The following is a 21209-nucleotide window of genomic DNA, read 5'->3' on the forward strand; positions in this document are numbered from 1 at the left end:
TCCATCTTCCCAATATAAGTGCTTACTCTAAAGCAGTGCTTCCCAAACTTGGTCCTGGGGACCCCTTGTGGCTGCGGGCTTTTATTCCAGTCAGCTCCTGTTTTTAATTGGACTCCTAGGATAATTAAGTGAACTGTTATTTTCCCAAGTTCTGTGTTTTGGGAACAATATAGAAATTAGAAAACGAAGTTGGGTAAAAAACTTTCTTTAGCAATGGTATGATGGCGGTCGACCTGAAGCATGCTGGGACTGAACACTGAAATTTCTTGAAATTTTTCGGTCTTTTCCTATAATACTGAGACATGGTATGGAATACTGTGTATGTCAAGGTAATGTAGTGCAGGTGAGGAGAGGTTAGGAGTATGCACTGTATGATGTGTAAGTCCCTGTCTTGTACCCCACAACACGAGGCTGAGTCTCAGTACTTTAGCAAAACCAGCTTTACTCAGCTTGAAACAGGAACAGCAGGGTTGTTTATCGTATCGTGATCTGCCGCTCTCCTATACACAGAAACAGCAATCAGGCGGGGTCGGGTCCAAGTAATTCTGCTCCTTGCATTCATAATGTTCTTTGCATCACCCGTCAACGACAGGTGCTCATAGTATGACCGCGATATTTTCGGATTTGGTTTCGTGGCAAACTGTCACAGCGGTGGGAGTCCGCTGTTGTCCCGGCAACCAACAGGCTATCTTCCATAGACGCAGCAATCACACTTTGGGACACTCTGCGGCATGTCGTCCCTTTGGGGGAGCCCCAAAAGAGTTTAGAAACCTTACAACTGATACAACGCATTGCTGCACCCACCACACGACGTACCGCCTCAGGATCCCAAATTAGGACCTGAGTGCACCTGTGCAACGGGTGGCACCTCAGCACCACAGGCTTTAGATTTTGTTTTTTTTTTTTGCTTTTATTTTCCTCTGCTTGAGTGCTCAGTGAGTTCACCTTCTGCTAAGAATCACTAACAAATGGAAGTGCTGCTGAGTTTTCCCAGCAGTTTACTAGAAGAAGTAAAAAAAAAATGGTTAAAGCCAAGCTATAAAAAGAACAGCAGGCCTCAGTTGTTCCAAGAAGGCTGCAAATGAAATGTTGAGGAAAATGTATTTGGTAAAAAGAAATTTCCACGATCGAGAACTTTAGTTGCCAACATCGTTTATCACCAGTCATCAAGCTTGACTTGTCAAAAATTGAAAAAACATTAAATGAGAAAGAAAGAAAATTAGGGCGCAGAAAACAACGGTCAAGCTTTACAGTGTTTGTCCTGGGCTGTGTGTTTCTGTTGATTTCAAATAAAATATACAGCAAATATTCATAGGCACCATAGTGGTGCAATATTTCAAAATGCTTTCTCACAGCTCCAGTGAAACTGGGGTCTATCACTATTGGGGTGTTGGCATGTGGTCCTAAAGTCCATGCAGGTTTTCATGGGGTTTGATCCACTTCTCCAATATGTGAATGGCAGTTGATCTACCTGGCCAAGGATAAGCGAGTTTCAGTGTGGGTCTTGTGAAGGGTCTATGTTGGGATGGACTGGCACCCCATCACAGGTTTGTTCCTGTCATATGCCTGTTCCACTAGAAAACTAAAGTTTCCTAGACTAGTTGTACCCCGTGGCTGCGCCCACAAACTTATATAACAGGACAAACTTTAAAAATCAATAGATGTTGGCACTATATTTGATCATGTTCAGCTCTGTTTTGAGAGCGTTCCCTGCACGGAGAGGAAAGCACATGGCCGTGATATCTCTGGCAATCAGAAGCTGCCCTCTAAAACACACATAGCTCTGATCTCTCTCTCAAAAACATTAAACGTTACTCCTGAATATTCTGTAGATGATAATATCTGTTGAACAAACAGGTATCGCTAGCTAAGTGGAGGCAAGGTGCACTCCAACATGTGGCGAGATTTATACCAATTCAAACAGAGGCTGGCGAGTGAATGAGGAAGGCCCCGTCCCCTGCTCTCTGCCCACAGCCACACTCTTGGATTTGTATAAATAAATCGGTACTGCAAGTGAACTCTGGTACTTAGCACGATGAGAAAAGTCACAAAATCAACTAGAAAATTCAAGCAAACTATCGAAAACAACCATATCTAAATCCGTTAAGTCATTCTCTAATTAAAAGTGGACAGACATATAGACAGAACGCGTTTGGACCACAACATTTTTAAAACCGTTTCTTAGCGAGCACCTATGGGCCAAGGGTAACCTGCATTGCAAATTTCAAGTCCTCAGTCATGGTTTGGGAGATTTTGTGATGAGTGAGTCGGTGGTATTTGGCTTTCATATATATAGATTACAAAAGAGGCCATGTTACCAATCAGGGCTGGAGGAAGATAGAGAAACATCCAGGCAGAGAAACAAGGTGGCAAACAGGCACTGGCATGAGCCAAGGTATACACTTTGGAAGAGGTGTATGAAAAATTGGAGACAAAAGATGGAGGTTTTTTTAGTTAAGTGAAGGTTTGGAACAAGGTTGGGAAGGATTTTAGCCAGATAAAGCAGATGAAAGATGAACAAAGAGTGGTCTTGAGAGAGTATGATAGGATCAAGAATAGATGGAAGGGGGTAACTTTGAAAGGTTGCTGAATGAAGAAAACCCAAGGGTAGTATTTGGAGATGGCATCCCAAATGAAGGGTCAGTACCAAGAATACGGAGGGAGGAAGTAAAGGAGACACTGACAGGAATGAAAAATGGAAAGGGCAACAGGACAAGATGAAATACCAGCAGAAGTGTGAAGGAGTTTAGGAGAAGAGGGTAGCTGATGTGCTGCGGGATTGAATGAAGAAGGTCTGTGAACAGGAGAGAATGCCAGAGGAGTGGAAGGACAGTGTGATCCTTTTTTTATAAGGAGAAAGGTGATTGTGGAATCTATAAAGGGATATACTGTACAGTAGCTGATGTCACACAGAATGAAAATTTAAGAAAGGTTCATAGAGAGAAGGCTTAGGGAAGGGACTACCATAGGGAAGGAGCAGTTTGGTCTTATGCTAGGGAGAGGAACAACTGATGTTGTCTTTACATTAAAACATCTGACAGAGAAGCATCAAAAGAAACAGAAAGGATTGCTTATGGTGTTTATTGATTTGGAGAAGGCTTATGATGGAGTAACACGTCAAGAGGTCTGGAGGTGCAGGAGAGAGAAAGCAGGACCAGAGAAGTGTGTGTGAGGATTGTCCACCATATGTATGAGGGAGTGAGGACTCGAGTTAAAAATAGTGTTGAGGTATCAAGAGAAGATCTCAGTTAGAGGAGGTCAGCACGAGGGGTCTTCTTGAAGTCCTTACCTCTTTCATCTGGTTATGGATGTGATGAGTCACCAGTCCTCCGATGCAGCCATTTTGCTGATGACACTGTGTTTTTGTAGCACCAGAAAGGCACCAGCATTGAAGATAAATAGAAGGAAAAGAGAATATGTGAGATTTAACAATGGTCAGGATTCGGAAGTTAGCCTGCAGGGACAGCGGTTGAAAAGTGAATACATTTAAATATCTAGGATTAATGGTAGCCCAAGATGGAGAGTTAGATGCAGAGATAACCCATAGAGTGCAGTGTGGAGGGAACAACTGGAAGAAGATATCAGGAGTACTGGGTAATCAAAGGTGAAGGTTAAAGGTGAGGTTTTTAAGACCAGCAGTGATGTATGGAGCTGAGACACGGCCAGTAAAGGGAGTGTAGGAGAAAAAGTGGGAATGTGGCAGAAATGACAATGTTGAGATGGATGTGTGGAGTTACAAAAAAGAAATGAGACAATCATAGGTACAACTAAAGTAGGAGAGATTACTAAGGAAGTACAGGAAAGGAGGTTGATGTTTTATGGAGAGACAATGAATATGTGGGTTAAACAGTGATGGGAATAGAAGTAGAGGGGAAAAGAAAGTGAGGGAGGACAAAGTGGAGAAAAGAAAACCTGAAGGAAAAGGGTTTGACTGGGGTGGAGGCTTCCAACAGGACAAAGACCCTAAATACAAAGCAAAGACAACACCACAATTGCTTAGGGCAACTCTGTGGGAATGTCCTTGAGTTGCCCAGACTTGAACCCAATCAAAACATCTCATGAAAGACCTGAAAATTGCTGTCCACTGATGGTTTACATCCAACGTGACAGAGCTTGACATGATTTGCATTGTGATGGTCTTAACATGCTAAGAAGGCAACATCGGCAACTTCCCTACACATGACACAGGGATACACTGATCATCTCATTAAAATGTCACCTGTCAATGTATTAGGCAGCAAGTGAACACTCAGTTCTTGAGGGTGATGTGTTGAAAGAAATGGCAAACATAAGGATATGAGCTACTTTGACAAGGTCCAGATTGTGATGGCTAACGATTGGGTCAGAGAATCTCCAAAATGTCAGGTCTTGTTGGGTGTTCCTGGTATGCAGTGGTTAGTGCCTACCAAAAGTGGTCCAAGGAAGTACAGCAAGTGAACCAGCAACAGAATCCTAGTTGCCCAGAGCTCAGTGATGTGTGTGGGGAGTGAAGGCTAACCCATCTTGTCCAATCTCACAGAAGAGCTACTGTAGCACAAATGTGGACACATGAACATAAGAACTGCACCATCCAGCAATGGAAGAAGGTGGCCTGATCTGATGAATCACATTTTCTTTGGATTACATGGACAGCTGGGTGCGTGTATATCATTTATCTGGGGAAGAGATGGCAGCAGGATACACTATGGGAAGAAGGCAAGACAGTGGAGGTAGTGTGAAGTTCAGGGCAATATTCTGCTGGGAAACTTTGGGTCTTGGCATTCATGTGGATGTTACTTTGACATGTACCACCTACCTAAAGATTGGTGCAGACTACGTACACCCATTCCTGGCAATGGAATTCCCTGATGGCAGTGGTCTCTTTCAGCAGGATAGCCTGCCCAGTTGCACTACAAAAAATTTTCAGGAAAGGTTTGAAGGACATGACCAAGATTTTAAGGTGTTGACTTGGCCTTGAAATTCCCGAGATCTCAAACCGATTGAGCATCTGTGGAATATTCTGAATAAACAAGTTTGATCCATGGAGGCCAAACCTTGCAGCTAACAGGACTTAAAGGATTTACTGCTTGATGTCAGATAGCACAGGGCACCTTTAGAGGTTTCGTGGAGTCCATAACTTGATGGGCCACAGCTTTTTTGGTGGAATGAGGGGAACCTACACAATATTAAGCAGGTAGTTTTAATACGGTGGCTGATTGGTCTATACAGAAGAATATTCTACAGCGTGGTCAAAATTGTAGCTTGGAGTTTTGAAGCGATTTGCACAATTTAAGAACAATTTGACCACTTCTAGAGTCACATTTGTCTGTGTGTTTGTCCAGATGTGGATACAACAACTCAAAAAGGAATCACTCAATACATATATAACTTGACATATTTATTAGCACTAGGTAAATTAACAAAAGATTTACATTTGCTATTAGTGTTTTTTATTATTTTGTTCCATTTGCGACACAATTTGGGGAAGAAGAAATGAATCGTGACTTTCATTTTGCACAATAAAATTTTGCCTAAAATGTTTTATTGCTAAAATCATAGTTGGCACTTTTCAGTTTTTAAACTTTTTACTTGTATTTATTTTTTCAGGCCCTTAATGACCTCTTAGGCACGGCCTAAGGCACAGTGTGTCTGTCTGCGGAGAGAGTGTCATTGTGGCAGTGGCAGTGACATTCATGTTTCTGGTGACTCCTCCTTTGAAGTCAGTAGATGGATTGGGAGAGCATGGGGGGGTCATGAGGTCACTGAAAAGGAGCGTGTAACACTCCCAGTATCCCTGCAAAAGGAAGAAGGTCCAAGTCTTTAGAGTCCTGGTGCTCCCTGCTTGTGAGACATGGACGCTTATCCAGTGACCTGAGGTGAAGACTGGACTCCTTCAGTACTGTGTCTCTTCAGAGAATCCTTGGGTTTGACTTTGTGTTGCTCACAGAGTCCCAAATGAGGCACATTTACCTGCATTGTGAGGGAGCATCAGTTACAGCATTATAGCCATGTGGCACGATTCCCTGAGGGTGGTCCAGCTCGCAGGACCCACATTATTGAGCACCAGGCCAAGGGGACACCCATATAACAACACCTGGCTGCAGTAAATAGAGGGTCATTTCCAAAGGGTGGGATTGGACCGTGTGTTTGCCTGGGGGGTTGCCAACCAGGATCCTGAGCTGTTTCGCTGTGTGGTGCATACGGCAGCGCCCCGTACCAGTGCATGCTCCCCAGGCTGACCTGACCTGAGTTTTTCAGGCATCTCTGAGTATCCTTTTAAATAAGACGTGGTTTAAATGCAATTGTCTAACTTAACTTTACTATCATTTATAAGCAAAGATATTTAATCATTTTTTAAGCAATTTTTGCAAAGCATCCAAAAGGCCACTTGTGTACCCCCGTGCTGCGGTGTTGTAGTTACTGTTAACCCTTAAACCGCAGGTGTTAAACTCCAGGCCTGGAGGGCTGCAGTGAGTGCAGGTTTTCTTTTTAACCTATTCACTGCTAATTAGCTTCTTTTCCCTCTATTTTAATAGCCCTGTTTTTAAGGATTAAGTCTTCTGAATTGATTCTTTGCTTCATTAAATGACAGCCAAACAGAAATGAGACATGAAACGAGCCAACAGATGACCAGCTAAATTGGGGCTTCAAACTCCAACCAGTTCCTTAATGAGAAGCTGATTCTTGTTGTTAATTAAACTCGTTATTCAATTCCATGGCTTGTTGCTACTCTCTTTTTGCCACAGCAGACATTTCCAAAACTGTTGATATTCTGTTTTTTTCTATAAACTCCTAAAATTTTTTGGTAACCTAAGGGATCAGCCTTACTGATACCTTCATCTTTATTTTCAGATTTTGTTCAATGGGTACAGGTGAGCTGGTCATGTCCTGCTTGTTTTATGTGTCATTACTGTCCGGCTGCTAATTAAGGAAAAAACAACTAAGGGGCCTGAGTCAAGCTAATTAAAGCTAAGGCTAAAGAAGTTAATTAGCATCAAAGACTGGTCACTAATTAAGAAGATGGTTAGAATGAAAACCTGCAGCCACTGCAGCCCTCCAGGACTGGAGTTCGACACCCCTGCCTTAAACTGTCACATACTTGGAGGGTTAATGCACCCCTGGACACCAAATACATTTTTGCTGCACTTTTTAAGGAAATGTCACAATTCACCATGAAAAAGTGAAATTTTAATGGAACACATTTTTTTTTTCATGTAAACAGCATCACAATTACTGCAACACTGATCATTTGTCATATGGACAAGGTGCAACTGATGCCATTGATGAAATTCAGTAAATCACCGACTGCGCCAACTGCACTTGAACTGGCTGCTCACAAACACACAGAGGCCAATGCTGATACTTAATAATAATAATAATAATAATACATTTTATTTATTTGCAGGCACCTTTCTAAACACTCAAGGACACAAAACTATAAAGAAAACACATTATAAACAAAACTAAAATGCAAAATTTTAAATCCAAGCAATTGTAGTCAAAGAGGAAAAGCTGTCTTAAACAAATGAGTTTTAAGTTTAAATCTGAAAGTGAGAATGAGTCAATATTTCTAAGCTCCGATGGTGGTGAGTTCCAAAGCTGGGGATCAGAGCAACTGACATGGTGGTAAGATGGGCGAGGGAGACAGTCAAGTGGATGGAGGAAGAGGATCTAAGGGTGCGGGAGGGAATGGCAACATGGAGGAGGTCAGACAGATATGGAGGGGTGAGGTTGTGGATAGTCTTAAATGTTAACAGGAGAATTCTGAAGTCAAGATGGAACTTAACCAGAAGCCAGTGAAGCTGCTGCAAAACGGGAGTGATATGGCAAGTAGAGGAGGTTCTAGTAATGATGCGGGCAGCTGAATTCTGGACCAGCTGAAGATTATAAAGAGATTTGTGAGAAAGACCAATGAAAAGGGAATTGCAATAATCCAGACGAGAAGTGACAAGGCTATGAACAAGGAGTGATGGATGGGCGAATACGATTAATGTTGCACAAGTTTAAATATGCAGACCGGGAGATGTTATCGATGTGGGACTGAAAAGACCCAGACCCTTAACCTGTGGGGAAGGGGAGACAGACGGATTATCTATAATATTAAAAGGCAAAGCCCTCACTGACTGACTGACTGACTCACCCATCACTAATTTTCCAACTTCCCGTGTAGGTAGAAGGCTGAAATTTGGCAGGCTTATTCCTTACAGCATACTTACAAAAGTTAAGCAGGTTTCATTTCGAAATTCTACACGTAACGGTCATAACGGTCGATAACGGTCGACAACGTCCGCCATGTTGAACTTTCTTATTTATGGCCCCATCTTCACGAAATTTAATTTTTCCCTGCGCTAACCGAAACTGATGTACTTACTTATTTCGATTGTATGACGCCATTGTCGGCCGCCATATTGAACTTTCCAACGTCACCAATTTTCAAACTTCCAGTGTAGGTAGAAGGCTGACCCCATCTTCACGAAATTTGGTAGGTGGCTTCCCTGCGCTAACCAAAACCGATGTACGTACTTATTTCGGTGGTATGACACCACTGATGGCCGCCATATTGAATTTTCCAAACGTCACTAATTCTCCAAATTCCCATGTAGGGAGAAGGCTGAAATTTGGCAGGCCCATTCCTTACAGCTTACTTACAAAAGTTAAGCAGGTTTCATTTCGAAATTCTACACGTAACGGTCATAACAGTCAACAACGTCCGCAAAGTTGAACTTTCTTATTTACAGCCCCATCTTCACGAAATTTGGTAGGTGGCTTCCCTGAGATAACCAAAACCAATTTACATACTTATTTTGGTGGTATGACGCCACTGTCAGCCGCCATATTGAATTTTCCAACATCACTAATTCTCCAACTTCCCGTTTAGGTAGAAGGCTGAAATCTGGCAGGCTCATTCCTTACAGCATACTTACAAAAGTTAAGCAGGTTTCATTTTGAAATTCTACGCGTAATGGTCATAACGGTCAACAACATCCACCATGATGAACTTTCTTATTTATGGCCCCATCTTCTCGAAATTTGGTAGGCGGCTTCCCTGCGCTAACCAAAACCGATGTACGTACTTATTTCGGTGGTATGATGCCACGGTCGGCCGCCATATTGAACTTTTCAACAGTCTTTGTTACTTATGGGCCCATCTTCAAGAAATTTGGTACACGGGTTCCCAATGCTAACTGAATGCTACTTACATACATATATACGTCCATAGCCTGCAGCTCGGTCACCGTGTTGGCTGCCTGCCTATATAAGGCCGTCCGTCGCTCCGGTCTCTACATTCCCTTCCTTGCTTCGCCACAGGATTCACGTCTCCCTACTGATAACTACAGCCTTTTTGTTTTATCCACGGCTTCTCCGCTGTTTTATTGTTTGTTTATTACAATTATAGTTATTGTGTAGGTATTTTACACTTACTTTACATTGCTCAGGTACCCATTTCCTTTATCATTCCAGCCGTACCCCCATTAACATGTCTATCGAGATGATCACTATTGATCAAAGAACTGTCACTTACCGAGTGGTTTCCATGCCCGGAGATGGCACCTATCTTTTCCATTCTCTTTGTTACATATTGCACGGCCATATCAGGCTCACTCTTGATATCTGGAGGAACTTTGTGTCTTATGCATTGAATGACTGGGACAGGTTCAAGGTGTGGACTGATGACAGTACAGGAGATAATTATACTACACAGGAGCACTAGAAGAGTGAAATGCTTAAGCCCTTCACTTATGGTTCTGCATGTGAGTTGATGGCTGCCGCTGAATTGTTTGTTTGTCGCTTTCAAGTGTACCGACATGGCCAAATATTTTACACCTTTCGACAACTGCCAGTGCCTCTTAAACATCTTAGATTCACAGGTGATGATTTCAGTAGTGGACACTTTGATGTTAATGAATGTTTAAACTCTCAAAAGCTGGATGTGAAGTTAGCGATGAAACTGGTTGTGTGCTTACAACGCTTGACAGATGCCGAATGTCACTTCACCACAAGTCCTACAAATACTGTCGTCATTGAAACAAACCATGAAACTCAAACCGATTATGACAGCAGCAATCCAAGCTGTGAGATTTGAGACAAGATTACTGTTCACATGGCCAACTGTACGTTGCATGCTCAAGAGTAAGCTCAGCGCACAGCTTGGTCATATTACAACCGGAGGGCCGAACTCACAATGTGGTATACAAAGAGATCCTTAACAAATAATTATTGCCATATTTTCCCTCAGTTTACAAAGGTTAAATTTTCTTCTTAATAAAAATTTTAATGCAGTACTTCGCCGCTGCGAAGCGCGGGTATTTTGCTAGTCAATAATAAATGAAAAATGATCAGTTTTGGATAATGTTGATTTTGTACCAATGAGGACAACCTCAGTTTTGTCACTATTTAATTTAAGAAAGTTTGAAGAAAACCAGAATATGATTTCTATTATGCAACCAATAAACAAGGAGGGTGGAAAGGAAAAAGTAGGTTTGCTAGTGAGACAGAGTTGGGTGTCATCAGCGTAAGAGTGGAAGTTAATGTTATATTTACGAAAGATATTGCCAAGGGGAAGGAGGTAGATCTTGAAAAGGAGGGGCCCCTGAAGTAACAGCGGTGGGTTGGGATGTAAAAGTTTAAAGCTAGTCTAGTGCAGCAGCTGAATCCCAGGGACAGTGATGCTGACTCGCTAAGGGGGAGGCAGTGGTCATGAGCTGGCTGCTCAACAAATGTACGGCACGGTGTGCTGGCAAATTGCACTGGGAACCGACTATCGCTGGTTATGGCAGTTTAAGGGTTAAATTTCTAAATCAGTGACTTTCAAGCTGTGTTTGAGAACAGTCTGATATTTGAAACTTTCCACAAATATTTTTTTTATATATTTTTGCCCCTCAAGCTGAAAAAAAAAATCCAAAACATTTGCTTTGGAGTCAGAAATAAATTCACTTTCCAGAGGTATCCTTTATTGATTTAGGCCCATGGCTGTACACTCTACCAATTACCGAAGAGCAAGGGGACAAAACTGCATGCATGGCCACAAGTTAGATCTGACTGAAGTAATTAAAGTCTTTCTTTGTGAAGCGGTATCACTTAGGTTTACCTAGCAATAGGAAAATCTAGTGCTAATATCTATTTGGAATGAGTGCCGTTACATTTAAATGCTCATCAGTTCGGCTTACATGCACTTCGTTAACCACTGCCAAGGAACGCGTTACAAAAAGATCATTAAAGTGTACCAAAGTAAAAGATCAAACAACATAATGGCATACAAAATAAACTTGAATAAACTCTATCCATCCAGCACTGGCTTTTGTTTTATCCTTTCACAGGCTAGATGTGACCCAGAAGATGGCAATTGACAAGGAACGTTGTAAAGAGATGCATTTAAGTGTGTTGTACATTTTGTTTCGATTATGTGAATGAGCAATGGTCAAAATGCGAGCACATTATACTTACAACTAAAATGTGTGATCCAAACATTGAAACGTTAACTGAATCCATCCGTGTTACTGCCTAGAGAGATAAGTTACATCGTGGTTAATGTTTATTAACTCAATAATAGAATTGATTCACTCTGTTACTAGCAGTGTATTGATAAATCATTCTGACCCTAGAATGCTGTTGACTTCAACCAGGGGAACTCTGGAAGGAACAAAATCTATCGGTATGTTCCATTTGTGGACCCGCTCTGCCCTTAAATGTAACTCTGTGGTACCACTGGGCAGGTCTGACCACATCTTGCTGCCACCTACAAGCCTGTCATTGGCATTTATTTCTAACACACGTTTTCATACAAATAATGTAGTTTAAAGTGCTTTACAGGATGAAGAAAGAGAAAAAGAAAAATATAAAAAATTGGCAATGCTAACTAACAAAGAATAAAGTAAGGTCCTATGGCCAGAGGTTAGGAGGACGCACTGATACAGCGCATTGCCACACCCACCACATGACAAACCAACTCAGGATCCAGATTAGAATCCGAGTGCAGCCATGCAACGGGTGATACCTCAGCACCACACTAGTTCAGATGGAGAGGAACAGTGTGAGGTTTCTATGGTGGCTGGAGTGTCAATTCTGCCACCAACCCTCAAGTTTTTCCCTGAAGGTTGGAGGGCCTACATGCAGGGATGGATGCAGATTAACGTCATACCCAGGACGGGGCAATTGCAGGTTAAGGGCCTTCCTCAAGGGCCCAACAGAGTAGAGTCCCGTTAGGCATTTTATGGGATTCAAACTGGCAACCTTCCGAATATCAGTGCAGATCCCTAGCCTCAGAGTCGGCACTCCACCCCCTATAACCAGGAGGACAGAAAAAAACAAAACAAAAAAAATAAAACTCCAGATGGCTGGAGAAAAAAACAAAATCTGCAGGGGTTCCAAGGCCACAAGACCACCCAGCCCTCGTTAGGCATACTACCTAACATCAATGATCTCAATCAGTCCTCATGGCTTTCAAGCATCACGTGGACGAATTAGATGAAGATGGTCATGTGGACCTCTGACCTTCAATCCATCAATGTAAGGACTGCACGGTGCCCTGATCAGGTGGTGGTGATGCAGATCGCCCCCACAGAAAACCGGAAAAAGCACAACAGAGAAACTAGGGGTTAGTATGGATTGTGGAGACATGGAAAAAAGATAATTAAATGCATATACAGAATATCAGAGTTACACTAAAATGGAGCAATGAGAAAGCCATGCTAAAGTACAGTGGAACCTCGGTTCACAACCATAATTCGTTCCAAAACTCTGGTCGTAAACCGATTTGGTCGTGAACCGAAGCAATTTCCTCCATAGGATTGTATGTAAATATAATTAATCCATTCCAGACTGTATGAGCTGTATGTAAATATATATATTTTTTTAGTTTTTAAGCACAAATATAGCTAATTATACCATAGAACGCACAGTGTAATAGTAAACTAAATGTAAAAACATTGAATAACACTGAGAAAACCTTGAACAACAGAGAAAACTAACACTGCAATAGTTTGCGCTATACTGCTAGGAACCGCTCGCTAAAAACACTTTTTTTTTAATGAGTTTTAAGCACAGGGAAAAAAATAACATTTGGAAAATTCTTAATTTAATAAACCACCAAGAAAAGTAACATTGCCACAATGCACGCTATGAACCAATCGCTGTAAACAGAACTGAAAACAAAAACAAGCCTTTTCTACCTTCTGCGTCCAGCCCTCCTTCTCTCGCTCGCTCTCTCTTTCGTGTGTATGTGTGTCTATGTCTCTCTTTCGGGAGCCTGGAGCGCCTGTGTGTGTCTCTCTCTAGCATGCTCCTGTATATGTCTCTCACTCTCTAGCGTGCTCCTGTATATGTCTCACTCTCTCGCGTGCCTGTGTGTGTGTCTCACTCTCCCGCTCCTGTGTGTGTCTCTCTCTCTCTCTCACGTCTGTGTGTGTGTCGCGCTCTCTCTCTTTCTTGCTCGCTCGCTGCACAGGAAATGCACAGGGAGAGACTGAACATGTCCAAACCGAAAGGGAAACTGGCTTGTTCGTATACCGAGTGTGTGGTCGTGAACCGAGGCAAAAGTTTGGTGAACTTTTTGGTCGTAAACCGATTTGTACGTGTACCGAAACGTTCGTGAACCAAGGTTCCACTGTAATGGGTTTTTAGCAGTTTTGTAAAGTGCTCCACCATATTAACCTGGCGAATTTTTGTCGGTAAGCTATTCCAGATTTTTGGTGCATGACAGCATAAGGCCACCTCACCACTTCTTTTACGTTTAGCTCTTTGAATTCTAAGCAGACACTCATTTTAAGATCTAAGGTTATGATATGGAGTCTAAGGTGATATAGGATGGAACGAGATGATTTAAGGCTTTGTAGACCATTAGCAGTATTTTAAAGTCAATTCTAAATGACACAGGTAACCAGTGTAGTGACATCAGAACTGGAGAGATGTGCTTCGATTTTCTTTTCCTAGATAAGATTCTGGCAGCTGCATTCTGCACTCGTTGCAGCCGATTGATGTCTTTTTTGGGTCGTCGTAAGAGGAATGCGTTACAGTAATCTAGCCGATAAAAACAAAGCGTGAACTCATTTCTCAGCATCTTGCAAAGTTATAAGAAGTCTAACTTTTGCTATATTTCTTAAGTGAAAAAATGCTGTCCTAGTAATGTGATTGATATGTGATTTGTGACATGTGCAGGACCTCTCTTATTCTCCAAGCTGGAAGTTCTTATGTGCGCTTAATGTCGTATAGTAGAAATCACGTAATATGCGATCAGCTCTAATTAACATGGTCCATCGATAGGATCAGCATCTGTAGTCATCTAGTCTGACTTACCCCACAACTAGAAGTCGCATAATGTGACATTGGCCTTAATTGACATGGTCCAGCAGCAAGATCAGCAACTATAGTTGTCAAGTTTGACAAGCTCCTCAACTAGACCCTCATAAAGTGAGATTGGCTCTTATTGATATGGTCCAGCAACAAGATCAGCAGCTGTGTTTGGTCCACTGAAGGTACAGATGCGTGAGAATAAAAAATAGTACCCAGTAATACAGGCAGATGTATAACATTTTAGTTGTGTCTCACACGACTCCACCAATTGTAACAATAAACTGTCCTCAGGATGGTGGATTTGACGATCTTTACTAAGATCCTTGATATAAAACAAACAAAAATTACCCTCATTACCTGCTTGCCAGTAAGTCAATATCTCTTGAAATGTGATATTGTAGATTTAAAGAAGCAAATCTAATATTTGACATTTTAAAATGATACTTCCAAATTTAACCTGCACTCTTTCCAGAGGTCACCTTTCCCGCAGAATCTCCTTTATGCTAACATTCGTCAAGTAGTCATATTTGATTGTCATCATTCACATCAGCAGATTAATGTAAGAGACATTATTGTATAACAACTCAATTTAGCACATCAAATGGGTTTATGGTTAAAAATAATCATTAAAATACTCTTTATCTTGGTGTCTCCTGAGTTTACTATAGTGTCATTATTTCATCATTCATGAATACATTTTTCTTAAGGACTGCATAGTTTGGAGATTTACAGTTTAGAATTAATTTTGCTTTTCCTACTTGCTTCTGAATTTTTCAATTTATTTTTCATTTTTTTCCAGGTTAGGCACGTGATTGCTAGCATCATTTCTTTTTCATACCTTTCAGTTTAAAAATGTCAACGATCAGCACATTTAGTGTCCCCTGGTGGACAAGTCTCTGTAAAATGTTGGTCAAACCGTTCCAGCAGGTGTTTTAGCGGTCTGATAAAGACCCAGCTAAGATTCACACCGCCTGTTGACGGTGATATATTTATTTTTTTGGTGAGGACCCCAGGAGATACTCAGCCTTGACCCATCTCACACACACACACACACTCACAGAGTCAACAAAGCAAACAGCAATAAAACAGAAATTGACAAATGTATTAAATAATAATACAATTTTATTTTGTATAGCCCAAAATCACACGTGCTGCAATGGGTTTTAACAGGCCCTGCCTTTTGACAGCCCCCCAGCCTTGAATCTCTAAGAAGACGAGAAAAAACTCCCCAGTAGGAAACAAATGGAAGAAAAATTGGGAAAGGCAGTTCAAAGAGAGACCCCTTTCCAGGTAGGCTGGACATGCAGTGGGTATCAAAAAGAAATGGGGGTTAATACAACACAATACACAGAACAGAACACAAGTAATCCTCAATACAATATATTAGTGCAATACAAATATTACAAGTACAGAGCAGAATTAAACAGTAGATGATATCACGTAATACGATTTGGATTTAAGAGTCCTAAAAACCTCAGCCATCAAGCTGCCTCCCACATTTGGCCATTCCACAGCTGAGATAGTGCTGGGCCAGCCAATCCGATGAAAGGACCCATCTACCTGATGATTCCTGTGATCCTCCATCAGAGATGACTTTACCATAGGTAGGCAAAACAACCTGGCAGGTGGGCTGTGGCACCAAGTGCCACATTTGTGTACCGAAATGAGAAACAGAGTAGGTGAGGGTTATTAACAAATTATAACTATCGTGTTACTTATGTTTTAGTGCTAATGACGAACATCAGAGATGCAGTCTGCACAGTTAATCAGCAGCTCTAGTCAGGGTGTGCTAAACTGAAGTAGTGAGTCTTCAGCCTGAGAGTGAAGGGGCATCTCTTATACTAGCAGGCAGACCACTTCACATTTTAGGGGCCCTGTAACTAAAAGCTCGACCACCACTGTTATTTTATTAATCCTTAGAATCCTAAGCAGACCAGCATCTTGAGATCTTAATGTACATTTCGGTTTCAAGGTCATGATAAGTTCAGACAAGTAAGCCGGACCTCGGCCATTTAAGGCTAAATATGTTAAAAGGAGGATTTTGAAATCTGCCCTAAACTTAACCAGGAGCCAGTGTAAGGATTTAAGAACTGGAGTTATGTGTTTGTATTTTCTTGTTCTTGTAATAATTCTTGCAGCAGCATTTTGGATTAACTGGAGGCTGTATAAAGAACAGTTTGAACACCCAGTGAACACCACATTGCAATAGTCAATCCTACTAGAAATAACAATAAATGAAATCTAACTACACAAACTAAAACAGTCTCACCCCAGTTCCCTTTCTGGCGAATACACAATAAACATGAACTCAGAAACAACAAGCAACTAACAAAAACTACACACGATGAAGTCCATAACAAAGTCCATAGGAAACGTCAACCAATGTTGTGAAATGATGGTGACTGAATAATACAGAGATCAGCTCGCTGTAAGTACATGTAAACAACAGTCCTACCGGTACATCCTGATGATGAAGAGTGATGGGATCGGGAGCACTCTTTCTCAGAAGGTCGACGAACACTCCAATTAAGTCCTCACGCAGCAGGCAGACACCAGACAGTCCATACAGGAGATAATCCAGGACAAGAACAATAATTCAAAGACAATGAACGGGGCAATAGCCAGCCCTTTTAAAAACTGGCCTTCTTGTCCCAAGCAGCCCCTGCACCCTTAGCAGGTGTTCAATAAGATCTACTGCAGGGACTGCTGGGAGATGATGTTTTTACTCCCCGGTAGCACTGCTGCAGTGTCTGGTTTCTTCAGTATTTGTTCTTGACTTGATGCCAGTCTTCTTGGCTCAGACCTTCATGTTCCTTTGACAATTCTCCCCTTGGATATCATTCACTGCGCATTAATTTTCTTCTGACATTCACAATTATCCTTGGTCTTCATGTTCCTTTAATAGATTTAGACCTTTTCCGTCATGATGCATAATCTAGCCCATCTAAAAACAACCAAGGGTGCATCAGTGTTCAGTTATGGAGTATACAAATGCACCTAAAGAGTATTGAAAGTCTGTAATGTCCTGATGCCTAGTTAATCCATTCAGCACCTGCTAGCTTTGACGAGGTGGCCATGTCATTTCAGATTTCATATATAGATAGTGTGTGAGCAGATCATCATGAATTCCAATGGCCTGTGTCATCTTCTGGTAGATTTCTTCATTTGTAACATGTCTGCTGTATGAGATGTTCAAGAGCATCTGATACGATTTCACTTCCATGCCTTGAACTCTTCCTATGGTGGCTCTGTTGTTTTACACTTATACAAGAAAACTGACATGACAGGTCTCACTTAAGAATCTAATGGTGGTCTTGTTGTCATTTCAGGTGGGCTTAAGTCACATGAGTCCTGCTGCTGCTGAAGCTGTCCAAGCGGGGATATCAGGCTTTGAACCTTCATCAAAGAAAACTGCTAATCAGGTACTTGTAGCTCAAAAGCTCAAAACTGTTCTAAGCATCTGGCTGTTGACTTGGATGGTGATAGGGATGCCACTGGTATTATGGGTTGTCAGTGTGGTCTTTTCTTAACTGATTTCTATTCCATAAGCCCTTGCGGTGGAATCCAGGTGTACTGCTAAGCTGACCAACCATTTGTCAGAAGGTTGTATTGAAAAACTACAGGCTCCCTCTTCTTTACCTTATCATGTGCCCACTCTATAACTGTTACACCAATTCAGAAGAACTCGTAAACTGAATGGATGTTCACTCTTTCTTCATGTCTGGCCTCAGATGTGCTCATTTTCAACACATTAACCCAAATGGTGGCATTCATGCACAACGAATGAGTCACTGAATATTCCATTCATCTCCACTCATCTGCTAAGAAATGGTTGTCATTTCTCTGCTGCAGGCATGGGAGGAGATGTCATATTTAATCCAACTATTTATTTATTTGTTACATTAGACTTCTATAATTAAGCATTGTGGACACTAGAAGTCACTGTTGCCCCTTTAAACTAAACAGACAGACACTCGGCACAACAGGTAAAAGCACTAAGAAGTATTTTAATGCTTTGTCTTCTTTGTTCAGTGCCCCTAAGCACCACAGCCGCAAATAACAGGCAAGTAATAATAATAATAATACACACAATTCTCTCTATATATATCTCCTCCACATCTCCCAGCATGCTTAGTCTACTCCACCCAACTCTGGCTCGCTTGCTCGGTGTTCAGCAGTCCTTTAAATAGTGCCCGACCCAGAAGTGCTTCCGTTCTTCCTTCCTCGTGACTTCCTCGTACTTCTGGGCTATAAGGAAAGCATGATTCTCCAGGTCCTTTCACAGCACCCCCTGCTGGCACCCACAGCACCCAACAGGGCTTAGAAACTGAACTCAAAGTCTCAGGATGCCCTGAGGGAATCCGGGGCACCACTACACTCCAGGGGAGCTGTCATCTAGCATTTTGGGGGAGGCAGTGTCGACAAGTAGCTGCCTTCCCCCATCCTTCCATTTCGGGGGCGTCCCAGATGGACTGAGCTGCCGGCCGTCTCTCACAGCATATTCTACATCTGTTTTGTCTCAGTAGCCATTGATTGCATGTACTGTAGCAGCAACAAAAATTAAGCATTAAAGTTCATTTGTTAATATGGTGCCTATAAGAAACCTTTCTGCTTTGCTCTTCACTCCATACACCTATGACTATAAATAGAACAGCAGGTAAGATCACTTGCAGAATTTCTCAGATGATTCTGTACTTATGGGGTGTATTGATAAGGGGGATGAGACAGAGGAGAGGAGTCAGGTAAAGAACTTTGAGAACTCTCTGCACCTTAACATGAGAGAAAAGCCAAGGAGCTGCTTATTGACTTTCGCCATACCAAAAAACATCAAATGTCCAGTCACAATTCATGGAGTTGACATGTTATTGTGAACAGCTACAGATACTTGAGGGTTCACAGCAACGACTGTTTGATTGGTCTCAGAACACAAAGGAGCAATAGAAGAAGGAGCAGAGTAGGCTCTTATTCTTTAGGGGACTGTGTTTCTTTAATGTGAGAAGTGACATCTTTCACATCTAGAACTCTGTGATGGTCAGCGAGATGTTCTACACTGTGGTTGTGCTGGGCTGGTAACATCACTTCAATAGAAGCCCACCAAATTACCAAGCTAATTAAAAGAGCAGGCTCAGTTATGGGACGCACTCTGGGTCCCCTGGATGTAGTAGAGAATTGAAACAAAACACACAACACCTGTCTGACACACAACCACTGAGGACTTTGAGCCAACAAATTATTCAGCAGAATTGTGTCAAGAAATGCAACTGGGGCTCCTTTATACCAACAGGAACATACTGTACATGTGTAACAGCTCACTGGGACTGGGACTGTGGAGTGATGGGCTGCTAATATCACTTAACAGAGAGGCCCACAGAATCAACCATTTAATTAAAAGGACAGGCTCGGTTACGGGACACACTCTAGAACCCGTGAAGGGGGAAATTAAAGCAAAACTGAGTGCTATTATGAAAAATGTTACACATCCTCTCTCTGACACACTAACACTGAGGACTTTCAGCCAATGAAGTATTCAGTAGAAGTGCATCAAGAAACACTACGGGGGCTCATTTATACTAACGGTAATGCGTCTGCGTAACGTCTCGCTGGGACTGTGACAGCCAATTCAGAACATTTGTTTCTTTTAAATTTTCTTCCTTTTTAGTCATTCTGGTATGTGTTCAGACCAAAGTTTATATATACTTATCTATCTATCTATCTATCTATTATAATGGACAGCTGGGACTCCTACATGGCTGGAATGTCATCTTAAGGGAAGGACCAGGGGAAAGATCTTGCACAGAGCAGTGCTTCCCCTGGAACAACAGAGGGCAGTACGCCTGGCTTGTTACAGTGCCATTGATTTGGAGCAAGAAAGCTCAACCCTTCAGGAGTCCATGGCCACTACCAGGGGGCACATGGGGAACTTCTGAACCCTTTTCTGCAGGAGTGCCACCACACCCGGAAATACACCCTGAAGGAGATCACGGGACACTTGAGGCACTTCCGGGTGATCTACAAAAGGAGCCACCTTACTCCATTCGAGAAGCCAGAGTCGGGAGGAAGAGTATGATATTTGCCTCAGGAGGAGGAAGAGAGAAGGAAAAGGAAGAAGAAAAATGGTGCATTGTGCTGCCTGTTTGTGATTATACTATGCTTGGTACTGGTGGGAAAATTGGGAAACGTTTCCCACTGAATAAAATCCTTGTGTTGCACTGGGGCTTGTGTCTTTGTCGGTTGTGTTTGGTGTTGTGGAGCCCAATGGTGGTCATACTATCTATCTACCTATCATATAGTGCCTTTCACATATCTCTCCATCTATCTATCTATCTATCTATCTATCATATAGTGCTTTTCACATGTCTATCCATCTATCATATAGTGCCTTTCACATATCTATCTATCTATCTATCTATCTATAGTGACTTTCAAATCTATCTATCTATCTATCTATAGTGACTTCACATGTCTATCTATCTACTGTATGTATCTATCATATAGTGCCTTTCACATTATCTATCTATCTATCTATCTATCTAAATGATTTAGATCATTTGTGCATTAGCTGCTAAGCGACTTTGTCTTTCTTCGGAGGTTTCATTTTGCTGACTTACTCGCCTCACTTGTGTATTAGCGATGGGAGGAAAAATAAAAGGGGTACCTTTTTGCTGATGTGCTCACCTCGCTTCTGTATTAGGGACTAAGCGACTGAGTCTTTCTTTGGAGGTTTCGTTTTGCTGACATGCTGGCCTCGCTTGTGTATTCTCAGAGGTGGAGCCCTTACCCTAACACCACCTCTCACTTCTGGGCAGGACAGACAGACAAACTTCCACACATAGACGTTTATATATAAGATACAATTAGGGCAGTTGCCAAAATTGAAGTCATAACAGGAGCAGTGGCTTTGAGCCAAGGGGTCATAAATGAGTGGCAAATCGGTTTCGGCT

The 21209-nt window shown here is 41.9% G+C and overlaps 1 protein-coding gene across 1 annotated transcript in view; it reads left to right on the top strand.

Annotated features, from left to right (window-relative positions):
- Positions 1 to 21209, top strand: part of b3galt1b (UDP-Gal:betaGlcNAc beta 1,3-galactosyltransferase, polypeptide 1b) — a 963041-nt gene that overhangs the window by 818323 nt on the left and 123509 nt on the right. The window contains exon 5 of the mRNA XM_039757538.1: positions 17598 to 17690. The gene's annotated coding sequence lies outside the window, so the exon portion shown is untranslated. The remainder of the gene's footprint in view (positions 1 to 17597; positions 17691 to 21209) is intronic.

The sequence above is a fragment of the Polypterus senegalus genome, chromosome 6, assembly GCF_016835505.1.
Source record: "Polypterus senegalus isolate Bchr_013 chromosome 6, ASM1683550v1, whole genome shotgun sequence".
In the NCBI taxonomy this organism is placed as follows: domain Eukaryota; kingdom Metazoa; phylum Chordata; class Cladistia; order Polypteriformes; family Polypteridae; genus Polypterus; species Polypterus senegalus.